This window comes from Saccoglossus kowalevskii, chromosome 22 (genome assembly GCF_978046115.1).
Source record: "Saccoglossus kowalevskii chromosome 22, keSacKowa6.1, whole genome shotgun sequence".
In the NCBI taxonomy this organism is placed as follows: Eukaryota; Metazoa; Hemichordata; class Enteropneusta; family Harrimaniidae; genus Saccoglossus; species Saccoglossus kowalevskii.
Genome location: NC_140662.1, coordinates 24,823,306 through 24,849,508, shown reverse-complemented (window position 1 = coordinate 24,849,508; position 26,203 = coordinate 24,823,306). Strand labels below are relative to the sequence as shown.

The window sequence follows — 26,203 nt, the reverse complement described above, 5'->3', positions numbered from 1 at the left end:
GAACTTAGTCTTGTGGATGTTTGGCGAAAGCATCATCCTTCTACATCACAATTCACCTGGCGCAACAAGAACAACTCTGTTTCATCTAGGATTGACCGATTGTATGTATCTTCATCCCTGAATGTATCTTCTGCGACTATTTCTGCTTTCACTCTTTCTGATCATGATGCTGTATGTATTCTGCTTAAAGCCTTTAATTCCCCTGCTCGGGGACCTGGAGTATGGAAATGTAACGTCTCACTCTTCCAGGATCCGGAGATTATAAGATCCATCGAAGACGACTATGAAAGATGGAAGACTCTGAAGCCGGCCTTTGATAACATCAGTGAATGGTGGGATATGGTTAAAGACCGTTGTAAATCTTGTCTCATTTCATATGCTTGTCAAAAATCTCATGCAAGAAAGGTCAAACTTAAATATCTTAATGATGAGCTTCAGCATCTGACGTCCAAGCTGAATCAGGGGGACCGGTCCCAATCCAGCCTTGAGCAGTATTCTTCTGTAAGGGATCAAATCAACTCCCTGAATATGTCTAATCTCGAAGGCGCCAAAATCCGTGCGCGGGTTCAGAATCTTGATGAAAATGAGAAGTGCTCTCGTTATTTTCTTGGTCGTGAACGCCGTCGCGGAAAAAGGAAAGTAATTTCTGCCATCAGAGACACGAATGAAGACATTCACCATTCTCAGAAAAATATTTTGAATACAATTCACAACTTCTATGCATCTCTGTTCACTTCTAAATCATCACTTGACGAAGAAGATCAGGATTTTTTTCTTTCACAGGTGACTCACAGTCTTTCAAGTAGCCAGCGTGATTCTTTGGAATCACCTCTGAAAACTTCTGAAATTGAACATGCCCTTAGGGGCATGGAGAACAACAAAACACCCGGAAGGGATGGTTTGCCAAAGGAATTTTATATTCATTGCTGGCACTTTCTGAAATATGATCTGACTGACGTCATCAATGAAGAGCTTTCTTCCGGTCATCTTTCTTCATCTCAAAAGAAAGGCGTCATCACCCTTATCAATAAGGATATTGATGTCACCAAACCTGGCAATGAAAACTCTCACCTCGATCCAAAGAACAAACGTCCTATATCGCTTTTGAATGTGGACTACAAGCTGATCTCCAAATCTCTCTGTAACCGCCTGAAACCTGTCATCTCTAGTCTGTTATCTCCCTTTCAAACATGTGGTGTCTCTGGAAGATCGATCCAAGAAAACATTCAAATCATCCGCGATATTGTGTTTCATGCTAATGATCGTAATATGTCAGGCCTGCTTATCTCATTGGACCAACAGAAAGCCTTTGACCAGGTGGAATGGAGTTTTCTGCACAAAGTTCTTTTTCGTATGAATTTTGGTCCCCAATTCAGTCACTTCATATCATGTCTGTATAATGGTATCACCAGCTCTGTTCTGGTTAATGGTCATTTGTCACCCCCCATTATGTTATCTAGAGGAGTTCGCCAAGGATGCCCTCTTTCTCCCCTGCTTTATGTGCTGTTCATCGAGCCATTTGCAGCCGCTGTGAGGAACTGCCAAAAGATCAAGGGCTTTTACCTTCCTGGATCAACTGATGAGTGTAAGCTCGTGCAGTATGCTGATGATAATACAGCCTCACTATCGGACCTGTCATCTCTCAACCACCTTATCATGTTGTCTGATAGATTTTCTAAAGCCTCGGGCTCTTGTCTGAATAAATCTAAGTGCAAAGGTCTGTGGCTTGGCAGGTGGAAGCACCGTAGTGACTCGCCTTGCCAATTCACCTTTAACAGCAATAAACTAAAAGTTAACGGTGTCTGGATTTCAAATTCTGATATGTCTGCTTTGAATTGGTATGATCGGCAAATCAAACTGAAGCATGTGCTCAATTCTTGGAAATCAAGAAATCTCACTTATGCCGGTAAGACAACTCTTCTGAACTCTGTTGCTTTGCCACTCTTTTTCTATATTGCTCCTCTCTTCCCCTGCCCCCTTCCAATTAGGAAGTCAATCATGGCCGATATCTTTGGGTTTTTTTGGGGGAGGACGCAAAGAACACGTCCGAAGAGATGTGATCTGCTTACCGAAGGAAAAGGGTGGTTGGGGCCTATCACATCTGCTCACAAAAGCTATGTCACTTCTTCTGAAAAGCATAAAAATCTCTTTTCAGACTAAACCTTGCAACCTTTATTTCACAGCATACTGTGCCTCTGAACTCAGACGCTATCTTCCTCACCTTTGGTCTAATTCTAGTCCTCACTTTGAATCGTGCCCAGTTTGGTACAAAACAACAACTGAATTGGTTAAACAGATCATGAGGAAAAGCCCAAGCATCAACTGGAAGACATCATCAACTAGAGAATTGTCCGATCACCTCTCCAGAAATACGGTAACCTACCCAAAGGTCGTGGGAGAAAACCCGAACCTTGACTGGCCTTTGATTTGGCATCGTATGCACTCGTGTATTCTGGAAAACAATATGATCTGTCTGTCCTGGAAAATTGTTCACCGTGCTGTCGTTACAACATCAGTAATGCACAAATGGGGATATGTTTCATGTTCCAAATGCCCACGTGCGACCTGTACTTCCCCTGAAACTATGATTCACATGTTCATCACCTGCCACCTTGCCGCTTTCTTGTGGTCTTGGCTGGATAATTTGTTCTTTAAATGGTTCAATATTATATCTCCTTGTGATCTGAACTTAATTTTCTATAGCATATCTGATGCGTCACCTTCATCCTTTCCATCGAGTACAGCACTCTATTTGATTAACATCGTCAAATTGCACATCTGGAAGTCTCGATGCAAATCGGCATTTGAAAATATTCATCTTTCTCAGGACCAACTATTGCAACAAGTAAAGATCTCTATTAAAACACGTTTGAAAACTGATTTTCACCGTTTGGCAAGACCAGATTTCTTCTTCAGATGGGATCCTGTCGTCCAAAAAACACAGACTGGGTATGCCGCCATTTTGTCATGAATTTGTCTTGCAACCACTATTCTATGCCTGATCTATTCAACTTTTCGAGTTAACTTTTCTCGATACATCCCTCCAAGTACAACACATTTGTTCCCTAAATATTTATTTTCAGCAGGAGTTTTACAGTAGGGAGGATCGTACCCTCTTGTGGCGAGAACTGGTGAGACCAGCCTGCTAGTAGGAGGCTCCTGCAGTTCATTTGTATATGTTTGATCCTCTGCACATCTGTTTCAAGATAAGTTAAATTGATTTTTCCTACAAACTAAAAATCGCCTTTTACTAAAGATTTCCGTGCAGAGGAACAACTAATGAGTCTATAATCAAATTTTTGATAACCCCGCTTAATTGCGGGGCGATAAATAAACAAATATTAGAAATAATTGAATCGGCAACCTGAATATGTACGATATTCAGATGACCAAATCTTTCAGTATCCAAATTTCGACGATGGCCAGGCTCTATCGGGCGGGTTTACAACAGACGGGCAGGTTTCATGACTGTCTAATCAGGCCCGGGTATGCTTGGGCAAAATTCAACATCGCCGTTTTTTTTTTTTTTTTTTTTTCATTTTTATTTCACAGATTACTTCCAATTGGCGGATCTTTGTGGCCGGGCACTGACCTTCTGTAGAAATTTACACTTTGGTTTGATAGCTCATCAAATTCGCACGAGTTGCGCCCTCTACCAGCGGATGCAGGGATATGTTGAAGTAGCTGTCGACTGAAAGGGCAAGTTATTAAAAAAATCATGAAGGTAAACTATTAATTACATTGTTGACTATCAACAGTTTGTACTGACTGGCAGCTAAACTTTGAAGTGCTATATGCTAAAACAATGTTACAATCATACTGGACATTATGCCGAAAAGAAATCTAAGATTAATTATAATATCCGAAATGACGAGACGGTTTTCACTTTGAACAACATTGTTACAGTATCGTCGCTATAGAGCGCGACTTAAACGTTTATTGGTCAGAAAGCAGGGGCAAATTATGTATTTCTCATATTCAAGGCAGCGTTCCTCATAATGTATTTTGTGTAACATAATTATTTGTCTAGCCTTTAATAACAAACCACCTAAGTTTCTGTAAGAAATTACACATAGTACACAAAATCGAAAGATATTTGTTTTCCCACTTTACTCACCTTATCCGAAGTTGTGGTCACTGAAACGTATGTATTACACCACAACCATATGTCGAATTAACTCTGGTTTTTCTGCAGACCGCATAAATCTTCGCTGTTACCAAGTCACTGGATCCTGTAAGTAATTCTCTTCTTGCTTTGATCATCGTTTGATATTTTCTGATTCGCTGCTGTCCTCTCACGTGTGCTGCTGCCTTCAGTTTGCTTGCTGGTTATTGGACTTGTCTTGCTCGAGGCTTTGCCTCGTGCTGTTTTCATCTTTTTTGTTTTGTCTCTCTGTTGCCATGGCTGGAATTCGGCCTATTGGCAGAAAAGACAGAGTTCTTTGTTTGGTTTTAAAATCTGAATCTGCAACACCTAAACAGGTATTTGATTATTTAAAATCCTTCGACATTGATGTGAAGCTTCACTTGGAAGCTGTTGAAAAGCTTGGTCCGTCAAAATATGATGTCACCTTTCGTTCCTTATCCTTCAGAAGAAATTTTGAAGAGAAAATTGCTGCCTCAGCAGACTGTTCCTCATCTTCATATGAAGAATCCACTATCGTCACCGCCTCATACGTGGGCAATGATCTAGATGACTCATACATGCAACATGCTTTATCTAGATTTGGAAAGGTTCTTGCTGCACGAAAATGCGTCTACTCTGAGTTTCCTACTTGCTTTAATGGAATTCGTCAATATAAAGTTAAATTGGGGGGAAATATTCCTCCCCGTCTGCGTATCTGCAACAGAAATGTTTGGATTTCTTATCCCGGTCAGCCTAAAATCTGTGCCCGCTGTCACGGAGTTGATCACTTTGCTAAAGAATGCAAAGAAATTGTTTGCTTTCGCTGTCTTGGAGTTGGCCACTCTCTTGACAACTGTACCAATGACATAAAGTGTACTGTGTGCCATGAAAACGGGCACAACTTCCGCCAATGTAAAGTCTCTTTTGCGAACAAAGCCAGTGTTATGAACAAGTGGTCCACAGCACCACAAGCAAGCCGGACATCTGATCCTGCTCCTGACAAACCTGTCCATGATACCTCTCCAGCTGATTCGGCTGATATCACTGACCCTGTAATCTCACCTGCCTGTCCGGTTCAATCTGATATGAATTACGATTCTCCTCCGATCTTGCCTATTTCTAAACATGATTCTGCGAAAACTACTTCTGGTCCAGGCGCCATCTCTTCTTCACCCGCCAGTGTATCACCATCTGAAACTGTTGGTAGTGAACCCGAAGACATTTCTGATATGGCGGCTGAAGCTCCTATTCTTCTCCATCTTGCTAGCGGAAAACGCCCAGCAGAAGATGACTATGTTCCCTCCACTGAAGATCACAAACGAACTAGGGTCCCTGGCTTTTCACACGATGTCACTATTGTTTCTGATTGCGAGAGCTTCACCAGTGCTGACGAACAAAGTCTAAACACACCGAATGTGAATACTGAAACTAAGGCTGCCTTGTTGAGGACAAGAGATTCTCGCCTCCACAAACTAAACCAGGTGGAAGTTACATGTCACAGAGTGTCTGATGCGGACTGCAATAGCGAATTTACTGGATGGCCTGCCCTGGTTTCTCATCTCCAAGCTCACCACTCTTTTCTGGACACGGTGCAACTGCTCTGCCCTGTCGAAGCATGTGAAGCGGTGTCTGTCACGCCATCCGAGTGGCTCGTCCACTGTTGCGAAGCCCACCCACAATGGGTTCTGAACAAAGAATCCAGCTATTTTGATGATTATTTTACGAAATAAAGGTTCTTCTCACCAAAAATATGTCCGTCTCTATTATTTCAATAAACATAAATGGTTTAAAAGATTATATGAAAAGGTCTCTTTTTTTCAAATACTGTCATGAATCTAACTTTGATATCATCCTTGTCCAGGAGGCACATGTCTGTTCTCTTGAGGAAGGAAAGCAGTGGGAGAGAGAATGGGGTGGTAGTGCGATATGGAGTCTCGGCTCGAACAACAGCAGAGGTGTGGGGATCCTCCTTTCACCGAAATGTAATGTTTCATTTGACAACGCGGTTTCTGATGATAGTGGCAGAGTGGTATCAAGTGTTGTGAAGTGGAACACAAACCTTTTTAAAGTTATTTCTGTGTATGCTCCTAATATGCCTTCTCAGAGGAAAAAATTCCTTGACTCGCTTCATCAATTTCTTGGAGGTAACTACCCCCTGATTCTTGGTGGGGACTTTAATTGTATTGAGAGTAGTATGGACAAGTTGGGAGGTTCTCTAACATGCTCCCATTCCTATGTAGGGGGCTTAGAGTTGGGAGATCTTTGCTCTGAACTTAGTCTTGTGGATGTTTGGCGAAAGCATCATCCTTCTACATCACAATTCACCTGGCGCAACAAGAACAACTCTGTTTCATCTAGGATTGACCGATTGTATGTATCTTCATCCCTGAATGTATCTTCTGCGACTATTTCTGCTTTCACTCTTTCTGATCATGATGCTGTATGTATTCTGCTTAAAGCCTTTAATTCCCCTGCTCGGGGACCTGGAGTATGGAAATGTAATGTCTCACTCTTCCAGGATCCGGAGATTATAAGATCCATCGAAGACGACTATGAAAGATGGAAGACTCTGAAGCCGGCCTTTGATAACATCAGTGAATGGTGGGATATGGTTAAAGACCGTTGTAAATCTTGTCTCATTTCATATGCTTGTCAAAAATCTCATGCAAGAAAGGTCAAACTTAAATATCTTAATGATGAGCTTCAGCATCTGACGTCCAAGCTGAATCAGGGGGACCGGTCCCAATCCAGCCTTGAGCAGTATTCTTCTGTAAGGGATCAAATCAACTCCCTGAATATGTCTAATCTTGAAGGCGCCAAAATCCGTGCGCGGGTTCAGAATCTTGATGAAAATGAGAAGTGTTCTCGTTATTTTCTTGGTCGTGAACGCCGTCGCGGAAAAAGGAAAGTAATTTCTGCCATCAGAGACACGAATGGAGACATTCACCATTCTCAGAAAAATATTTTGAATACAATTCACAACTTCTATGCATCTCTGTTCACTTCTAAATCATCACTTGACGAAGAAGATCAGGATTTTTTTCTTTCACAGGTGACTCACAGTCTTTCAAGTAGCCAGCGTGATTCTTTGGAATCACCTCTGAAAACTTCTGAAATTGAACATGCCCTTAGGGGCATGGAGAACAACAAAACACCCGGAAGGGATGGTTTGCCAAAGGAATTTTATATTCATTGCTGGCACTTTCTGAAATATGATCTGACTGACGTCATCAATGAAGAGCTTTCTTCGGGTCATCTTTCTTCATCTCAAAAGAAAGGCGTCATCACCCTTATCAATAAGGATATTGATGTCACCAAACCTGGCAATGAAAACTCTCACCTCGATCCAAAGAACAAACGTCCTATATCGCTCTTGAATGTGGACTACAAGCTGATCTCCAAATCTCTCTGTAACCGCCTGAAACCTGTCATCTCTAGTCTGTTATCTCCCTTTCAAACATGTGGTGTCTCTGGAAGATCGATCCAAGAAAACATTCAAATCATCCGTGATATTGTGTTTCATGCTAATGATCGTAATATGTCAGGTCTGCTTATCTCATTGGACCAACAGAAAGCCTTTGACCAGGTGGAATGGAGTTTTCTGCACAAAGTTCTTTTTCGTATGAATTTTGGTCCCCAATTCAGTCACTTCATATCATGTCTGTATAATGGTATCACCAGCTCTGTTCTGGTTAATGGTCATTTGTCACCCCCCATCATGTTATCTAGAGGAGTTCGCCAAGGATGCCCTCTTTCTCCCCTGCTTTATGTGCTTTTCATCGAGCCATTTGCAGCCGCTGTGAGGAACTGCCAAAAGATCAAGGGCTTTTACCTTCCTGGATCAACTGATGAGTGTAAGCTCGTGCAGTATGCTGATGATAATACAGCCTCACTATCGGACCTGTCATCTCTCAACCACCTTATCATGTTGTCTGATAGATTTTCTAAAGCCTCGGGCTCTTGTCTGAATAAATCTAAGTGCAAAGGTCTGTGGCTTGGCAGGTGGAAGCACCGTAGTGACTCGCCTTGCCAATTCACCTTTAACAGCAATAAACTAAAAGTTAACGGTGTCTGGATTTCAAATTCTGATATGTCTGCTTTGAATTGGTATGATCGGCAAATCAAACTGAAGCATGTGCTAAATTCTTGGAAATCAAGAAATCTCACTTATGCCGATAAGACAACTCTTCTGAACTCTGTTGCTTTGCCACTCTTTTTCTATATTGCTCCTCTCTTCCCCTGCCCCCTTCCAATTAGGAAGTCAATCATGGCCGATATCTTTGGGTTTTTTTGGGGAGGACGCAAAGAACACGTCCGAAGAGATGTGATCTGCTTACCGAAGGAAAAGGGTGGTTGGGGCCTATCACATCTGCCCTCAAAAGCTATGTCACTTCTTCTGAAAAGCATAAAAATCTCTTTTCAGACTAAACCTTGCAACCTTTATTTCACAGCATACTGTGCCTCTGAACTCAGACGCTATCTTCCTCACCTTTGGTCTAATTCTAGTCCTCACTTTGAATCGTGCCCAGTTTGGTACAAAACAACAACTGAATTGGTTAAACAGATCATGAGGAAAAGCCCAAGCATCAACTGGGAGACATCATCAACTAGAGAATTGTCCGATCACCTCTCCAGAAATACGGTAATCTACCCAAAGGTCGTGGGAGAAAACCCGAACCTTGACTGGCCTTTGATTTGGCATCGTATGCACTCGTGTATTCTGGAAAACAATATGATCTGTCTGTCCTGGAAAATTGTTCACCGTGCTGTCGTTACAACATCAGTAATGCACAAATGGGGATATGTTTCATGTTCCAAATGCCCACGTGCGACCTGTACTTCCCCTGAAACTATGATTCACATGTTCATCACCTGCCACCTTGCCGCTTTCTTGTGGTCTTGGCTGGATAATTTGTTCTTTAAATGGTTCAATATTATATCTGCTTGTGATCTGAACTTAATTTTCTATAGCATATCTGATGCGTCACCTTCATCCTTTCCATCGAGTACAGCACTCTATTTGATTAACATCGTCAAATTGCACATCTGGAAGTCTCGATGCAAATCGGCATTTGAAAATATTCATCTTTCTCAGGACCAACTATTGCAACAAGTAAAGATCTCTATTAAAACACGTTTGAAAACTGATTTTCACCGTTTGGCAAGACCAGATTTCTTCTTCAGATGGGGTCCTGTCGTCCAAAAAACACAGACTGGGTATGCCGCCATTTTGTCATGAATTTGTCTTGTAACCACTATTCTATGCCTGATCTATTCAACTTTTCGAGTTAACTTTTCTCGATACATCCCTCCAAGTACAACACATTTGTTCCCTAAATATTTAATTTCAGCAGGAGTTTAACAGTAGGGAGGATCGTACCCTCTTGTGGCGAGAACTGGTGAGACCAGCCTGCTAGTAGGAGGCTCCTGCAGTTCATTTGTATATGTTTGATCCTCTGCACATCTGTTTCAAGATAAGTTAAATTGATTTTTCCTACAAACTAAAAATCGCCTTTTACTAAAGATTTCCGTGCAGAGGAACAACTAATGAGTCTATAATCAAATTTTTGATAACCCCGCTCAATTGCGGGGCGATAAATAAACAAATATTAGAAATAATTGAATCGGCAACCTGAATATGTACGATATTCAGATGACCAAATCTTTCAGTATCCAAATTTCGACGATGGCCAGGCTCTATCGGGCGGGTTTACAACAGACGGGCAGGTTTCATGACTGTCTAATCAGGCCCGGGTATGCTTGGGCAAAATTCAACATCGCCGTTTTTTGTTTGTTTGTTTTTTTCATTTTTATTTCACAGATTACTTCCAATTGGCGGATCTTTGTGGCCGGGCACTGACCTTCTGTAGAAATTTACACTTTGGTTTGATAGCTCATCAAATTCGCACGAGTTGCGCCCTCTACCAGCGGATACAGGGATATGTTGAAGTAGCTGTCGACTGAAAGGGCAAGTTATTAAAAAAATCATGAAGGTAAACTATTAATTACATTGTTGACTATCAACAGTTTGTACTGACTGGCAGCTAAACTTTGAAGTGCTATATGCTAAAACAATGTTACAATCATACTGGACATTATGCCGAAAAGAAATCTAAGATTAATTATAATATCCGAAATGACGAGACGGTTTTCACTTTGAACAACATTGTTACAGTATCGTCGCTATAGAGCGCGACTTAAACGTTTATTGGTCAGAAAGCAGGGGCAAATTATGTATTTCTCATATTCAAGGCAGCGTTCCTCATAATGTATTTTGTATAACATAATTATTTGTCTAGCCTTTAATAACAAACCACCTAAGTTTCTGTAAGAAATTACACATAGTACACAAAATCGAAAGCTATTTGTTTTCCCACTTTACTCACCTTATCCGAAGTTGTGGTCACTGAAACGTATGTATTACACCACAACCATATGACGAATTAACTCTGGTTTTTCTGCAGGCCGCATAAATCTTTCGCCTTTTACTAAAGATTTCCGTGCAGAATAACAACTAATGAGTCTATAATCAAATTTTTGATAACCCCGCTCAATTGCGGGGCGATAAATAAACAAATATTAGAAATAATTGAATCGGCAACCTGAATATGTACGATATTCAGATGACCAAATCTTTCAGTATCCAAATTTCGACGATGGCCAGGCTCTATCGGGCGGGTTTACAACAGACGGGCAGGTTTCATGACTGTCTAATCAGGCCCGGGTATGCTTGGGCAAAATTCAACATCGCCGTTTTTTGTTTGTTTGTTTTTTTCATTTTTATTTCACAGATTACTTCCAATTGGCGGATCTTTGTGGCCGGGCACTGACCTTCTGTAGAAATTTACACTTTGGTTTGATAGCTCATCAAATTCGCACGAGTTGCGCCCTCTACCAGCGGATACAGGGATATGTTGAAGTAGCTGTCGACTGAAAGGGCAAGTTATTAAAAAAATCATGAAGGTAAACTATTAATTACATTGTTGACTATCAACAGTTTGTACTGACTGGCAGCTAAACTTTGAAGTGCTATATGCTAAAACAATGTTACAATCATACTGGACATTATGCCGAAAAGAAATCTAAGATTAATTATAATATCCGAAATGACGAGACGGTTTTCGCTTTGAACAACATTGTTACAGTATCGTCGCTATAGAGCGCGACTTAAACGTTTATTGGTCAGAAAGCAGGGGCAAATTATGTATTTCTCATATTCAAGGCAGCGTTTCTCATAATGTATTTTGTATAACATAATTATTTGTCTAGCCTTTAATAACAAACCACCTAAGTTTCTGTAAGAAATTACACATAGTACACAAAATCGAAAGATATTTGTTTTCCCACTTTACTCACCTTATCCGAAGTTGTGGTCACTGAAACGTATGTATTACACCACAACCATATGTCGAATTAACTCTGGTTTTTCTGCAGACCGCATAAATCTTCGCTGTTACCAAGTCACTGGATCCTGTAAGTAATTCTCTTCTTGCTTTGATCATCGTTTGATATTTTCTGATTCGCTGCTGTCCTCTCACGTGTGCTGCTGCCTTCAGTTTGCTTGCTGGTTATTGGACTTGTCTTGCTCGAGGCTTTGCCTCGTGCTGTTTTCATCTTTTTTGTTTTGTCTCTCTGTTGCCATGGCTGGAATTCGGCCTATTGGCAGAAAAGACAGAGTTCTTTGTTTGGTTTTAAAATCTGAATCTGCAACACCTAAACAGGTATTTGATTATTTAAAATCCTTCGACATTGATGTGAAGCTTCACTTGGAAGCTGTTGAAAAGCTTGGTCCGTCAAAATATGATGTCACCTTTCGTTCCTTATCCTTCAGAAGAAATTTTGAAGAGAAAATTGCTGCCTCAGCAGACTGTTCCTCATCTTCATATGAAGAATCCACTATCGTCACCGCCTCATACGTGGGCAATGATCTAGATGACTCATACATGCAACATGCTTTATCTAGATTTGGAAAGGTTCTTGCTGCACGAAAATGCGTCTACTCTGAGTTTCCTACTTGCTTTAATGGAATTCGTCAATATAAAGTTAAATTGGGGGGAAATATTCCTCCCCGTCTGCGTATCTGCAACAGAAATGTTTGGATTTCTTATCCCGGTCAGCCTAAAATCTGTGCCCGCTGTCACGGAGTTGATCACTTTGCTAAAGAATGCAAAGAAATTGTTTGCTTTCGCTGTCTTGGAGTTGGCCACTCTCTTGACAACTGTACCAATGACATAAAGTGTACTGTGTGCCATGAAAACGGGCACAACTTCCGCCAATGTAAAGTCTCTTTTGCGAACAAAGCCAGTGTTATGAACAAGTGGTCCACAGCACCACAAGCAAGCCGGACATCTGATCCTGCTCCTGACAAACCTGTCCATGATACCTCTCCAGCTGATTCGGCTGATATCACTGACCCTGTAATCTCACCTGCCTGTCCGGTTCAATCTGATATGAATTACGATTCTCCTCCGATCTTGCCTATTTCTAAACATGATTCTGCGAAAACTACTTCTGGTCCAGGCGCCATCTCTTCTTCACCCGCCAGTGTATCACCATCTGAAACTGTTGGTAGTGAACCCGAAGACATTTCTGATATGGCGGCTGAAGCTCCTATTCTTCTCCATCTTGCTAGCGGAAAACGCCCAGCAGAAGATGACTATGTTCCCTCCACTGAAGATCACAAACGAACTAGGGTCCCTGGCTTTTCACACGATGTCACTATTGTTTCTGATTGCGAGAGCTTCACCAGTGCTGACGAACAAAGTCTAAACACACCGAATGTGAATACTGAAACTAAGGCTGCCTTGTTGAGGACAAGAGATTCTCGCCTCCACAAACTAAACCAGGTGGAAGTTACATGTCACAGAGTGTCTGATGCGGACTGCAATAGCGAATTTACTGGATGGCCTGCCCTGGTTTCTCATCTCCAAGCTCACCACTCTTTTCTGGACACGGTGCAACTGCTCTGCCCTGTCGAAGCATGTGAAGCGGTGTCTGTCACGCCATCCGAGTGGCTCGTCCACTGTTGCGAAGCCCACCCACAATGGGTTCTGAACAAAGAATCCAGCTATTTTGATGATTATTTTACGAAATAAAGGTTCTTCTCACCAAAAATATGTCCGTCTCTATTATTTCAATAAACATAAATGGTTTAAAAGATTATATGAAAAGGTCTCTTTTTTTCAAATACTGTCATGAATCTAACTTTGATATCATCCTTGTCCAGGAGGCACATGTCTGTTCTCTTGAGGAAGGAAAGCAGTGGGAGAGAGAATGGGGTGGTAGTGCGATATGGAGTCTCGGCTCGAACAACAGCAGAGGTGTGGGGATCCTCCTTTCACCGAAATGTAATGTTTCATTTGACAACGCGGTTTCTGATGATAGTGGCAGAGTGGTATCAAGTGTTGTGAAGTGGAACACAAACCTTTTTAAAGTTATTTCTGTGTATGCTCCTAATATGCCTTCTCAGAGGAAAAAATTCCTTGACTCGCTTCATCAATTTCTTGGAGGTAACTACCCCCTGATTCTTGGTGGGGACTTTAATTGTATTGAGAGTAGTATGGACAAGTTGGGAGGTTCTCTAACATGCTCCCATTCCTATGTAGGGGGCTTAGAGTTGGGAGATCTTTGCTCTGAACTTAGTCTTGTGGATGTTTGGCGAAAGCATCATCCTTCTACATCACAATTCACCTGGCGCAACAAGAACAACTCTGTTTCATCTAGGATTGACCGATTGTATGTATCTTCATCCCTGAATGTATCTTCTGCGACTATTTCTGCTTTCACTCTTTCTGATCATGATGCTGTATGTATTCTGCTTAAAGCCTTTAATTCCCCTGCTCGGGGACCTGGAGTATGGAAATGTAATGTCTCACTCTTCCAGGATCCGGAGATTATAAGATCCATCGAAGACGACTATGAAAGATGGAAGACTCTGAAGCCGGCCTTTGATAACATCAGTGAATGGTGGGATATGGTTAAAGACCGTTGTAAATCTTGTCTCATTTCATATGCTTGTCAAAAATCTCATGCAAGAAAGGTCAAACTTAAATATCTTAATGATGAGCTTCAGCATCTGACGTCCAAGCTGAATCAGGGGGACCGGTCCCAATCCAGCCTTGAGCAGTATTCTTCTGTAAGGGATCAAATCAACTCCCTGAATATGTCTAATCTTGAAGGCGCCAAAATCCGTGCGCGGGTTCAGAATCTTGATGAAAATGAGAAGTGTTCTCGTTATTTTCTTGGTCGTGAACGCCGTCGCGGAAAAAGGAAAGTAATTTCTGCCATCAGAGACACGAATGGAGACATTCACCATTCTCAGAAAAATATTTTGAATACAATTCACAACTTCTATGCATCTCTGTTCACTTCTAAATCATCACTTGACGAAGAAGATCAGGATTTTTTTCTTTCACAGGTGACTCACAGTCTTTCAAGTAGCCAGCGTGATTCTTTGGAATCACCTCTGAAAACTTCTGAAATTGAACATGCCCTTAGGGGCATGGAGAACAACAAAACACCCGGAAGGGATGGTTTGCCAAAGGAATTTTATATTCATTGCTGGCACTTTCTGAAATATGATCTGACTGACGTCATCAATGAAGAGCTTTCTTCGGGTCATCTTTCTTCATCTCAAAAGAAAGGCGTCATCACCCTTATCAATAAGGATATTGATGTCACCAAACCTGGCAATGAAAACTCTCACCTCGATCCAAAGAACAAACGTCCTATATCGCTCTTGAATGTGGACTACAAGCTGATCTCCAAATCTCTCTGTAACCGCCTGAAACCTGTCATCTCTAGTCTGTTATCTCCCTTTCAAACATGTGGTGTCTCTGGAAGATCGATCCAAGAAAACATTCAAATCATCCGTGATATTGTGTTTCATGCTAATGATCGTAATATGTCAGGTCTGCTTATCTCATTGGACCAACAGAAAGCCTTTGACCAGGTGGAATGGAGTTTTCTGCACAAAGTTCTTTTTCGTATGAATTTTGGTCCCCAATTCAGTCACTTCATATCATGTCTGTATAATGGTATCACCAGCTCTGTTCTGGTTAATGGTCATTTGTCACCCCCCATCATGTTATCTAGAGGAGTTCGCCAAGGATGCCCTCTTTCTCCCCTGCTTTATGTGCTTTTCATCGAGCCATTTGCAGCCGCTGTGAGGAACTGCCAAAAGATCAAGGGCTTTTACCTTCCTGGATCAACTGATGAGTGTAAGCTCGTGCAGTATGCTGATGATAATACAGCCTCACTATCGGACCTGTCATCTCTCAACCACCTTATCATGTTGTCTGATAGATTTTCTAAAGCCTCGGGCTCTTGTCTGAATAAATCTAAGTGCAAAGGTCTGTGGCTTGGCAGGTGGAAGCACCGTAGTGACTCGCCTTGCCAATTCACCTTTAACAGCAATAAACTAAAAGTTAACGGTGTCTGGATTTCAAATTCTGATATGTCTGCTTTGAATTGGTATGATCGGCAAATCAAACTGAAGCATGTGCTAAATTCTTGGAAATCAAGAAATCTCACTTATGCCGATAAGACAACTCTTCTGAACTCTGTTGCTTTGCCACTCTTTTTCTATATTGCTCCTCTCTTCCCCTGCCCCCTTCCAATTAGGAAGTCAATCATGGCCGATATCTTTGGGTTTTTTTGGGGAGGACGCAAAGAACACGTCCGAAGAGATGTGATCTGCTTACCGAAGGAAAAGGGTGGTTGGGGCCTATCACATCTGCCCTCAAAAGCTATGTCACTTCTTCTGAAAAGCATAAAAATCTCTTTTCAGACTAAACCTTGCAACCTTTATTTCACAGCATACTGTGCCTCTGAACTCAGACGCTATCTTCCTCACCTTTGGTCTAATTCTAGTCCTCACTTTGAATCGTGCCCAGTTTGGTACAAAACAACAACTGAATTGGTTAAACAGATCATGAGGAAAAGCCCAAGCATCAACTGGGAGACATCATCAACTAGAGAATTGTCCGATCACCTCTCCAGAAATACGGTAATCTACCCAAAGGTCGTGGGAGAAAACCCGAACCTTGACTGGCCTTTGATTTGGCATCGTATGCACTCGTGTATTCTGGAAAACAATATGATCTGTCTGTCCTGGAAAATTGTTCACCGTGCTGTCGTTACAACATCAGTAATGCATAAATGGGGATATGTTTCATGTTCCAAATGCCCACGTGCGACCTGTACTTCCCCTGAAACTATGATTCACATGTTCATCACCTGCCACCTTGCCGCTTTCTTGTGGTCTTGGCTGGATAATTTGTTCTTTAAATGGTTCAATATTATATCTGCTTGTGATCTGAACTTAATTTTCTATAGCATATCTGATGCGTCACCTTCATCCTTTCCATCGAGTACAGCACTCTATTTGATTAACATCGTCAAATTGCACATCTGGAAGTCTCGATGCAAATCGGCATTTGAAAATATTCATCTTTCTCAGGACCAACTATTGCAACAAGTAAAGATCTCTATTAAAACACGTTTGAAAACTGATTTTCACCGTTTGGCAAGACCAGATTTCTTCTTCAGATGGGGTCCTGTCGTCCAAAAAACACAGACTGGGTATGCCGCCATTTTGTCATGAATTTGTCTTGTAACCACTATTCTATGCCTGATCTATTCAACTTTTCGAGTTAACTTTTCTCGATACATCCCTCCAAGTACAACACATTTGTTCCCTAAATATTTAATTTCAGCAGGAGTTTAACAGTAGGGAGGATCGTACCCTCTTGTGGCGAGAACTGGTGAGACCAGCCTGCTAGTAGGAGGCTCCTGCAGTTCATTTGTATATGTTTGATCCTCTGCACATCTGTTTCAAGATAAGTTAAATTGATTTTTCCTACAAACTAAAAATCGCCTTTTACTAAAGATTTCCGTGCAGAGGAACAACTAATGAGTCTATAATCAAATTTTTGATAACCCCGCTCAATTGCGGGGCGATAAATAAACAAATATTAGAAATAATTGAATCGGCAACCTGAATATGTACGATATTCAGATGACCAAATCTTTCAGTATCCAAATTTCGACGATGGCCAGGCTCTATCGGGCGGGTTTACAACAGACGGGCAGGTTTCATGACTGTCTAATCAGGCCCGGGTATGCTTGGGCAAAATTCAACATCGCCGTTTTTTGTTTGTTTGTTTTTTTCATTTTTATTTCACAGATTACTTCCAATTGGCGGATCTTTGTGGCCGGGCACTGACCTTCTGTAGAAATTTACACTTTGGTTTGATAGCTCATCAAATTCGCACGAGTTGCGCCCTCTACCAGCGGATACAGGGATATGTTGAAGTAGCTGTCGACTGAAAGGGCAAGTTATTAAAAAAATCATGAAGGTAAACTATTAATTACATTGTTGACTATCAACAGTTTGTACTGACTGGCAGCTAAACTTTGAAGTGCTATATGCTAAAACAATGTTACAATCATACTGGACATTATGCCGAAAAGAAATCTAAGATTAATTATAATATCCGAAATGACGAGACGGTTTTCGCTTTGAACAACATTGTTACAGTATCGTCGCTATAGAGCGCGACTTAAACGTTTATTGGTCAGAAAGCAGGGGCAAATTATGTATTTCTCATATTCAAGGCAGCGTTTCTCATAATGTATTTTGTATAACATAATTATTTGTCTAGCCTTTAATAACAAACCACCTAAGTTTCTGTAAGAAATTACACATAGTACACAAAATCGAAAGATATTTGTTTTCCCACTTTACTCACCTTATCCGAAGTTGTGGTCACTGAAACGTATGTATTACACCACAACCATATGTCGAATTAACTCTGGTTTTTCTGCAGACCGCATAAATCTTTCGCCTTTTACTAAAGATTTCCGTGCAGAGGAACAACTAATGAGTCTATAATCAAATTTTTGATAACCCCGCTCAATTGCGGGGCGATAAATAAACAAATATTAGAAATAATTGAATCGGCAACCTGAATATGTACGATATTCAGATGACCAAATCTTTCAGTATCCAAATTTCGACGATGGCCAGGCTCTATCGGGCGGGTTTACAACAGACGGGCAGGTTTCATGACTGTCTAATCAGGCCCGGGTATGCTTGGGCAAAATTCAACATCGCCGTTTTTTGTTTGTTTGTTTTTTTCATTTTTATTTCACAGATTACTTCCAATTGGCGGATCTTTGTGGCCGGGCACTGACCTTCTGTAGAAATTTACACTTTGGTTTGATAGCTCATCAAATTCGCACGAGTTGCGCCCTCTACCAGCGGATACAGGGATATGTTGAAGTAGCTGTCGACTGAAAGGGCAAGTTATTAAAAAAATCATGAAGGTAAACTATTAATTACATTGTTGACTATCAACAGTTTGTACTGACTGGCAGCTAAACTTTGAAGTGCTATATGTTAAAACAATGTTACAATCATACTGGACATTATGCCGAAAAGAAATCTAAGATTAATTATAATATCCGAAATGACGATACGGTTTTCGCTTTGAACAACATTGTTACAGTATCGTCGCTATAGAGCGCGACTTAAACGTTTATTGGTCAGAAAGCAGGGGCAAATTATGTATTTCTCATATTCAAGGCAGCGTTTCTCATAATGTATTTTGTATAACATAATTATTTGTCTAGCCTTTAATAACAAACCACCTAAGTTTCTGTAAGAAATTACACATAGTACACAAAATCGAAAGATATTTGTTTTCCCACTTTACTCACCTTATCCGAAGTTGTGGTCACTGAAACGTATGTATTACACCACAACCATATGTCGAATTAACTCTGGTTTTTCTGCAGACCGCATAAATCTTTCGCCTTTTACTAAAGATTTCCGTGCAGAGGAACAACTAATGAGTCTATAATCAAATTTTTGATAACCCCGCTCAATTGCGGGGCGATAAATAAACAAATATTAGAAATAATTGAATCGGCAACCTGAATATGTACGATATTCAGATGACCAAATCTTTCAGTATCCAAATTTCGACGATGGCCAGGCTCTATCGGGCGGGTTTACAACAGACGGGCAGGTTTCATGACTGTCTAATCAGGCCCGGGTATGCTTGGGCAAAATTCAACATCGCCGTTTTTTGTTTGTTTGTTTTTTTCATTTTTATTTCACAGATTACTTCCAATTGGCGGATCTTTGTGGCCGGGCACTGACCTTCTGTAGAAATTTACACTTTGGTTTGATAGCTCATCAAATTCGCACGAGTTGCGCCCTCTACCAGCGGATACAGGGATATGTTGAAGTAGCTGTCGACTGAAAGGGCAAGTTATTAAAAAAATCATGAAGGTAAACTATTAATTACATTGTTGACTATCAACAGTTTGTACTGACTGGCAGCTAAACTTTGAAGTGCTATAAGCTAAAACAATGTTACAATCATACTGGACATTATGCCGAAAAGAAATCTAAGATTAATTATAATATCCGAAATGACGAGACGGTTTTCACTTTGAACAACATTGTTACAGTATCGTCGCTATAGAGCGCGACTTAAACGTTTATTGGTCAGAAAGCAGGGGCAAATTATGTATTTCTCATATTCAAGGCAGCGTTTCTCATAATGTATTCTGTATAACATAATTATTTGTCTAGCATTTTAATAACAAACCACCTAAGTTTCTGTAAGAAATTACACATAGTACACAAAATCGAAAGATATTTGTTTTCCCACTTTACTCACCTTATCCGAAGTTGTGGTCACTGAAACGTATGTATTACACCACAACCATATGTCGAATTAACTCTGGTTTTTCTGCAGACCGCATAAATCTTTCGCCTTTTACTAAAGATTTCCGTGCAGAGGAACAACTAATGAGTCTATAATCAAATTTTTGATAACCCCGCTCAATTGCGGGGCGATAAATAAACAAATATTAGAAATAATTGAATCGGCAACCTGAATATGTACGATATTCAGATGACCAAATCTTTCAGTATCCAAATTTCGACGATGGCCAGGCTCTATCGGGCGGGTTTACAACAGACGGGCAGGTTTCATGACTGTCTAATCAGGCCCGGGTATGCTTGGGCAAAATTCAACATCGCCGTTTTTTGTTTGTTTGTTTTTTTCATTTTTATTTCACAGATTACTTCCAATTGGCGGATCTTTGTGGCCGGGCACTGACCTTCTGTAGAAATTTACACTTTGGTTTGATAGCTCATCAAATTCGCACGAGTTGCGCCCTCTACCAGCGGATACAGGGATATGTTGAAGTAGCTGTCGACTGAAAGGGCAAGTTATTAAAAAAATCATGAAGGTAAACTATTAATTACATTGTTGACTATCAACAGTTTGTACTGACTGGCAGCTAAACTTTGAAGTGCTATATGTTAAAACAATGTTACAATCATACTGGACATTATGCCGAAAAGAAATCTAAGATTAATTATAATATCCGAAATGACGAGACGGTTTTCACTTTGAACAGCATTGTTACAGTATCGTCGCTATAGAGCGCGACTTAAACGTTTATTGGTCAGAAAGCAGGGGCAAATTATGTATTTCTCATATTCAAGGCAGCGTTTCTCATAATGTATTTTGTATAACATAATTATTTGTCTAGCCTTTAATAACAAACCACCTAAGTTTCTGTAAGAAATTACACATAGTACACAAAATCGAAAGATATTTGTTTTCCCACTTTACTCACCTTATCCGAAGTTGTGGTCACTGAAACGTATGTATTACACCACAACCATATGTCGAATTAACTCTGGTTTTTCTGCAGACCGCATAAATCTTTCGCCTTTTACTAAAGATTTCCGTGCAGAGGAACAACTAATGAGTCTATAATCAAATTTTTGATAACCCCGCTCAATTGCGGGGCGATAAATAAACAAATATTAGAAATAATTGAATCGGCAACCTGAATATGTACGATATTCAGATGACCAAATCTTTCAGTATCCAAATTTCGACGATGGCCAGGCTCTATCGGGCGGGTTTACAACAGACGGGCAGGTTTCATGACTGTCTAATCAGGCCCGGGTATGCTTGGGCAAAATTCAACATCGCCGTTTTTTGTTTTTGTTTTTTTCATTTTTATTTCACAGATTACTTCCAATTGGCGGATCTTTGTGGCCGGGCACTGACCTTCTGTAGAAATTTACACTTTGGTTTGATAGCTCATCAAATTCGCACGAGTTGCGCCCTCTACCAGCGGATACAGGGATATGTTGAAGTAGCTGTCGACTGAAAGGGCAAGTTATTAAAAAAATCATGAAGGTAAACTATTAATTACATTGTTGACTATCAACAGTTTGTACTGACTGGCAGCTAAACTTTGAAGTGCTATATGCTAAAACAATGTTACAATCATACTGGACATTATGCCGAAAAGAAATCTAAGATTAATTATAATATCCGAAATGACGAGACGGTTTTCACTTTGAACAACATTGTTACAGTATCGTCGCTATAGAGCGCGACTTAAACGTTTATTGGTCAGAAAGCAGGGGCAAATTATGTATTTCTCATATTCAAGGCAGCGTTTCTCATAATGTATTTTGTATAACATAATTATTTGTCTAGCCTTTAATAACAAACCACCTAAGTTTCTGTAAGAAATTACACATAGTACACAAAATCGAAAGATATTTGTTTTCCCACTTTACTCACCTTATCCGAAGTTGTGGTCACTGAAACGTATGTATTACACCACAACCATATGTCGAATTAACTCTGGTTTTTCTGCAGACCGCATAAATCTTTCGCCTTTTACTAAAGATTTCCGTGCAGAGGAACAACTAATGAGTCTATAATCAAATTTTTGATAACCCCGCTCAATTGCGGGGCGATAAATAAACAAATATTAGAAATAATTGAATCGGCAACCTGAATATGTACGATATTCAGATGACCAAATCTTTCAGTATCCAAATTTCGACGATGGCCAGGCTCTATCGGGCGGGTTTACAACAGACGGGCAGGTTTCATGACTGTCTAATCAGGCCCGGGTATGCTTGGGCAAAATTCAACATCGCCGTTTTTTGTTTGTTTGTTTTTTTTCATTTTTATTTCACAGATTACTTCCAATTGGCAGATCTTTGTGGCCGGGCACTGACCTTCTGTAGAAATTTACACTTTGGTTTGATAGCTCATCAAATTCGCACGAGTTGCGCCCTCTACCAGCGGATACAGGGATATGTTGAAGTAGCTGTCGACTGAAAGGGCAAGTTATTAAACAAATCATGAAGGTAAACTATTAATTACATTGTTGACTATCAACAGTTTGTACTGACTGGCAGCTAAACTTTGAAGTGCTATATGCTAAAACAATGTTACAATCATACTGGACATTATGCCGAAAAGAAATCTAAGATTAATTATAATATCCGAAATGACGAGACGGTTTTCACTTTGAACAACATTGTTACAGTATCGTCGCTATAGAGCGCGACTTAAACGTTTATTGGTCAGAAAGCAGGGGCAAATTATGTATTTCTCATATTCAAGGCAGCGTTTCTCATAATGTATTTTGTATAACATAATTATTTGTCTAGCCTTTAATAACAAACCACCTAAGTTTCTGTAAGAAATTACACATAGTACACAAAATCGAAAGATATTTGTTTTCCCACTTTACTCACCTTATCCGAAGTTGCGGTCACTGAAACGTATGTATTACACCACAACCATATGTCGAATTAACTCTGGTTTTTCTGCAGACCGCATAAATCTTCGCTGTTACCAAGTCACTGGATCCTGTAAGTAATTCTCTTCTTGCTTTGATCATCGTTTGATATTTTCTGATTCACTGCTGTCCTCTCACGTGTGCTGCTGCCTTCAGTTTGCTTGCTGGTTATTGGACTTGTCTTGCTCGAGGCTTTGCCTCGTGCTGTTTTCATCTTTTTTGTTTTGTCTCTCTGTTGCCATGGCTGGAATTCGGCCTATTGGTAGAAAAGACAGAGTTCTTTGTTTGGTTTTAAAATCTGAATCTGCAACACCTAAACAGGTGTTTGATTATTTAAAATCCTTCGACATTGATGTGAAGCTTCACTTGGAAGCTGTTGAAAAGCTTGGTCCGTCAAAATATGATGTCACCTTTCATTCCTTATCCTTCAGAAGAAATTTTGAAGAGAAAATTGCTGCCTCAGCAGACTGTTCCTCATCTTCATATGAAGAATCCACTATCGTCACCGCCTCATACGTGGGCAATGATCTAGATGACTCATACATGCAACATGCTTTATCTAGATTTGGAAAGGTTCTTGCTGCACGAAAATGCGTCTACTCTGAGTTTCCTACTTGCTTTAATGGAATTCGTCAATATAAAGTTAAATTGGGGGGAAATATTCCTCCCCGTCAGCGCATCTGTAATAGAAATGTTTGGATTTCTTATCCCGGTCAGCCTAAAATCTGTGCCCGCTGTCACGGAGTTGATCACTTTGCTAAAGAATGCAAAGAAATTGTTTGCTTTCGCTGTCTTGGAGTTGGCCACTCTCTTGACAACTGTACCAATGACATAAAATGTACTGTGTGCCATGAAAACGGGCACAACTTCCGCCAATGTAAAGTCTCTTTTGCGAACAAAGCCAGTGTTCTGAACAAGTGGTCCACAGCACCACAAGCAAGCCGGACATCTGATCCTGCTCCTGCCAAACCTGTCCATGATACCTCTCCAGCTGATTCGGCTGATATCACTGACCCTGTAATCTCACCTGCCTGTCCGGTTCAATCTGATATGAATTACGATTCTCCTCCGATCTTGCGTATTTCTAAACATGATTCTGCGAAAACTACTTCTGGTCCAGGCGCCATCTCTTCTTCACCCGCCAGTGTATCACCATCTGAAACTGTTGGTAGTGAACCCGAAGACATTTCTGATATGGTGGCTGAAGCTCCTATTCTTCCCCATCTTGCTAGCGGAAAACGCCCAGCAGAAGATGACTATGTTCCCTCCACTGAAGATCACAAACGAACTAGGGTCCCTGGCTTTTCACACGATGTCACTATTGTTTCTGATTGCGAGAGCTTCACCAGTGCTGACGAACAAAGTGTAAACACACCGAATGTGAATACTGAAACTAAGGCTGCCTTGTCGAGGACAAGAGATTCTCGCCTCCACAAACTGAACCAGGTGGAAGTTACATGTCACCGAGTGTCTGATGCGGACTGCAATAGCGAATTTACTGGATGGCCTGCCCTAGTTTCTCATCTCCAAGCTCACCACTCTTTTCTGGACACGGTGCAACTGCTCTGCCCTGTCGAAGCATGTGAAGCTGTGTCTGTCACGCCATCCGAGTGGCTCGTCCACTGTTGCGAAGCCCACCCACAATGGGTTCTGAACAAAGAATCCAGCTATTTTGATGATTATTTTACGAAATAAAGGTTCTTCTCACCAAAAATATGTCTGTCTCTATTATTTCAATAAACATAAATGGTTTAAAAGATTATATGAAAAGGTCTCTTTTTTTCAAATACTGTCATGAATCTAACTTTGATATCATCCTTGTCCAGGAGGCACATGTTTGTTCTCTTGAGGAAGGAAAGCAGTGGGAGAGAGAATGGGGTGGTAGTGCGATATGGAGTCTCGGCTCGAACAACAGCAGAGGTGTGGGGATCCTCCTTTCACCGAAATGTAATGTTTCTGATGATAGTGGCAGAGTGGTATCAAGTGTTGTGAAGTGGAACACAAACCTTTTTAAAGTTATTTCTGTGTATGCTCCTAATATGCCTTCTCAGAGGAAAAAATTCCTTGACTCGCTTCATCAATTTCTTGGAGGTAACCCCCCCCCTGATTCTTGGTGGGGACTTTAATTGTATTGAGAGTAGTATGGACAAGTTGGGAGGTTCTCTAACATGCTCCCATTCCTGTGTAGGGGGCTTAGAGCTGGGTGATCTTTGCTCTGAACTTAGCCTTGTGGATGTTTGGCGAAAGCATCATCCTTCTACATCACAATTCACCTGGCGCAACAAGAACAACTCTGTTTCATCTAGGATTGACCGATTGTATGTATCTTCATCCCTGAATGTATCTTCTGCAACTATTTCTGCTTTCACTCTTTCTGATCATGATGCTGTATGTATTCTGCTTAAAGCCTTTAATTCCCCTGCTCGGGGACCTGGAGTATGGAAATGTAACGTCTCACTCTTCCAGGATCCGGAGATTATAAGATCCATCGAAGACGACTATGAAAGATGGAAGACTCTGAAGCCGGCCTTTGATAACATCAGTGAATGGTGGGATATGGTTAAAGACCGTTGTAAATCTTGTCTCATTTCATGCCCTTAGGGGCATGGAGAACAACAAAACACCCGGAAGGGATGGTTTGCCAAAGGAATTTTATATTCATTGCTGGCACTTTCTGAAATATGATCTGACTGACGTCATCAATGAATAGCTTTCTTCCGGTCATCTTTCTTCATCTCAAAAGAAAGGCGTCATCACCCTTATCAATAAGGATATCGATGTCACCAAACCTGGCAATGAAAACTCTCACCTCGATCCAAAGAACAAACGTCCTATATCGCTTTTGAATGTGGACTACAAGCTGATCTCCAAATCTCTCTGTAACCGCCTGAAACCTGTCATCTCTAGTCTGTTATCTCCCTTTCAAACATGTGGTGTCTCTGGAAGATCGATCCAAGAAAACATTCAGATCATCCGTGATATTGTGTTTCATGCTAATGATCGTAATATGTCAGGTCTGCTTATCTCATTGGACCAACAGAAAGCCTTTGACCAGGTGGAATGGAGTTTTCTGCACAAAGTTCTTTTTCGTATGAATTTTGGTCCCCAATTCAGTCACTTCATATCATGTCTGTATAATGGTATCACCAGCTCTGTTCTGGTTAATGGTCATTTGTCACCCCCCATCATGTTATCTAGAGGAGTTCGCCAAGGATGCCCTCTTTCTCCCCTGCTTTATGTGCTATTCATCGAGCCATTTGCAGCCGCTGTGAGGAACTGCCAAAAGATCAAGGGCTTTTACCTTCCTGGATCAACTGATGAGTGTAAGCTCGTGCAGTATGCTGATGATAATACAGCCTCACTATCGGACCTGTCATCTCTCAACCACCTTATCATGTTGTCTGATAGATTTTCTAAAGCCTCGGGCTCTTG

General features: G+C 40.9%; 9 non-coding genes across 9 annotated transcripts; all 9 read left to right on the top strand.

Annotated features, from left to right (window-relative positions):
* The first annotated feature begins 3,212 nt into the window (after nucleotides 1-3,212).
* Nucleotides 3,213-3,326, top strand: LOC146729216 (U5 spliceosomal RNA). Its single transcript, XR_014928515.1, has one exon. It is a non-coding gene; the product is annotated as a U5 spliceosomal RNA (small nuclear RNA).
* Nucleotides 3,327-9,606: 6,280 nt separating this feature from the next.
* Nucleotides 9,607-9,720, top strand: LOC144361842 (U5 spliceosomal RNA). Its single transcript, XR_013422494.1, has one exon. It is a non-coding gene; the product is annotated as a U5 spliceosomal RNA (small nuclear RNA).
* An 850-nt stretch (nucleotides 9,721-10,570) lies between these two features.
* LOC146729215 (U5 spliceosomal RNA) lies at nucleotides 10,571-10,690 on the top strand. Its single transcript, XR_014928397.1, has one exon. It is a non-coding gene; the product is annotated as a U5 spliceosomal RNA (small nuclear RNA).
* Nucleotides 10,691-16,971: 6,281 nt separating this feature from the next.
* LOC144353438 (U5 spliceosomal RNA) lies at nucleotides 16,972-17,085 on the top strand. The gene has a single exon (XR_013420824.1). It is a non-coding gene; the product is annotated as a U5 spliceosomal RNA (small nuclear RNA).
* An 850-nt stretch (nucleotides 17,086-17,935) lies between these two features.
* LOC146729214 (U5 spliceosomal RNA) lies at nucleotides 17,936-18,055 on the top strand. Its single transcript, XR_014928374.1, has one exon. It is a non-coding gene; the product is annotated as a U5 spliceosomal RNA (small nuclear RNA).
* An 850-nt stretch (nucleotides 18,056-18,905) lies between these two features.
* Nucleotides 18,906-19,025, top strand: LOC144361839 (U5 spliceosomal RNA). The gene has a single exon (XR_013422491.2). It is a non-coding gene; the product is annotated as a U5 spliceosomal RNA (small nuclear RNA).
* An 851-nt stretch (nucleotides 19,026-19,876) lies between these two features.
* Nucleotides 19,877-19,996, top strand: LOC146729213 (U5 spliceosomal RNA). The gene has a single exon (XR_014928373.1). It is a non-coding gene; the product is annotated as a U5 spliceosomal RNA (small nuclear RNA).
* Nucleotides 19,997-20,846: 850 nt separating this feature from the next.
* LOC146729212 (U5 spliceosomal RNA) lies at nucleotides 20,847-20,966 on the top strand. The gene has a single exon (XR_014928371.1). It is a non-coding gene; the product is annotated as a U5 spliceosomal RNA (small nuclear RNA).
* An 848-nt stretch (nucleotides 20,967-21,814) lies between these two features.
* Nucleotides 21,815-21,934, top strand: LOC146729211 (U5 spliceosomal RNA). Its single transcript, XR_014928370.1, has one exon. It is a non-coding gene; the product is annotated as a U5 spliceosomal RNA (small nuclear RNA).
* Nucleotides 21,935-26,203: the final 4,269 nt, after the last annotated feature.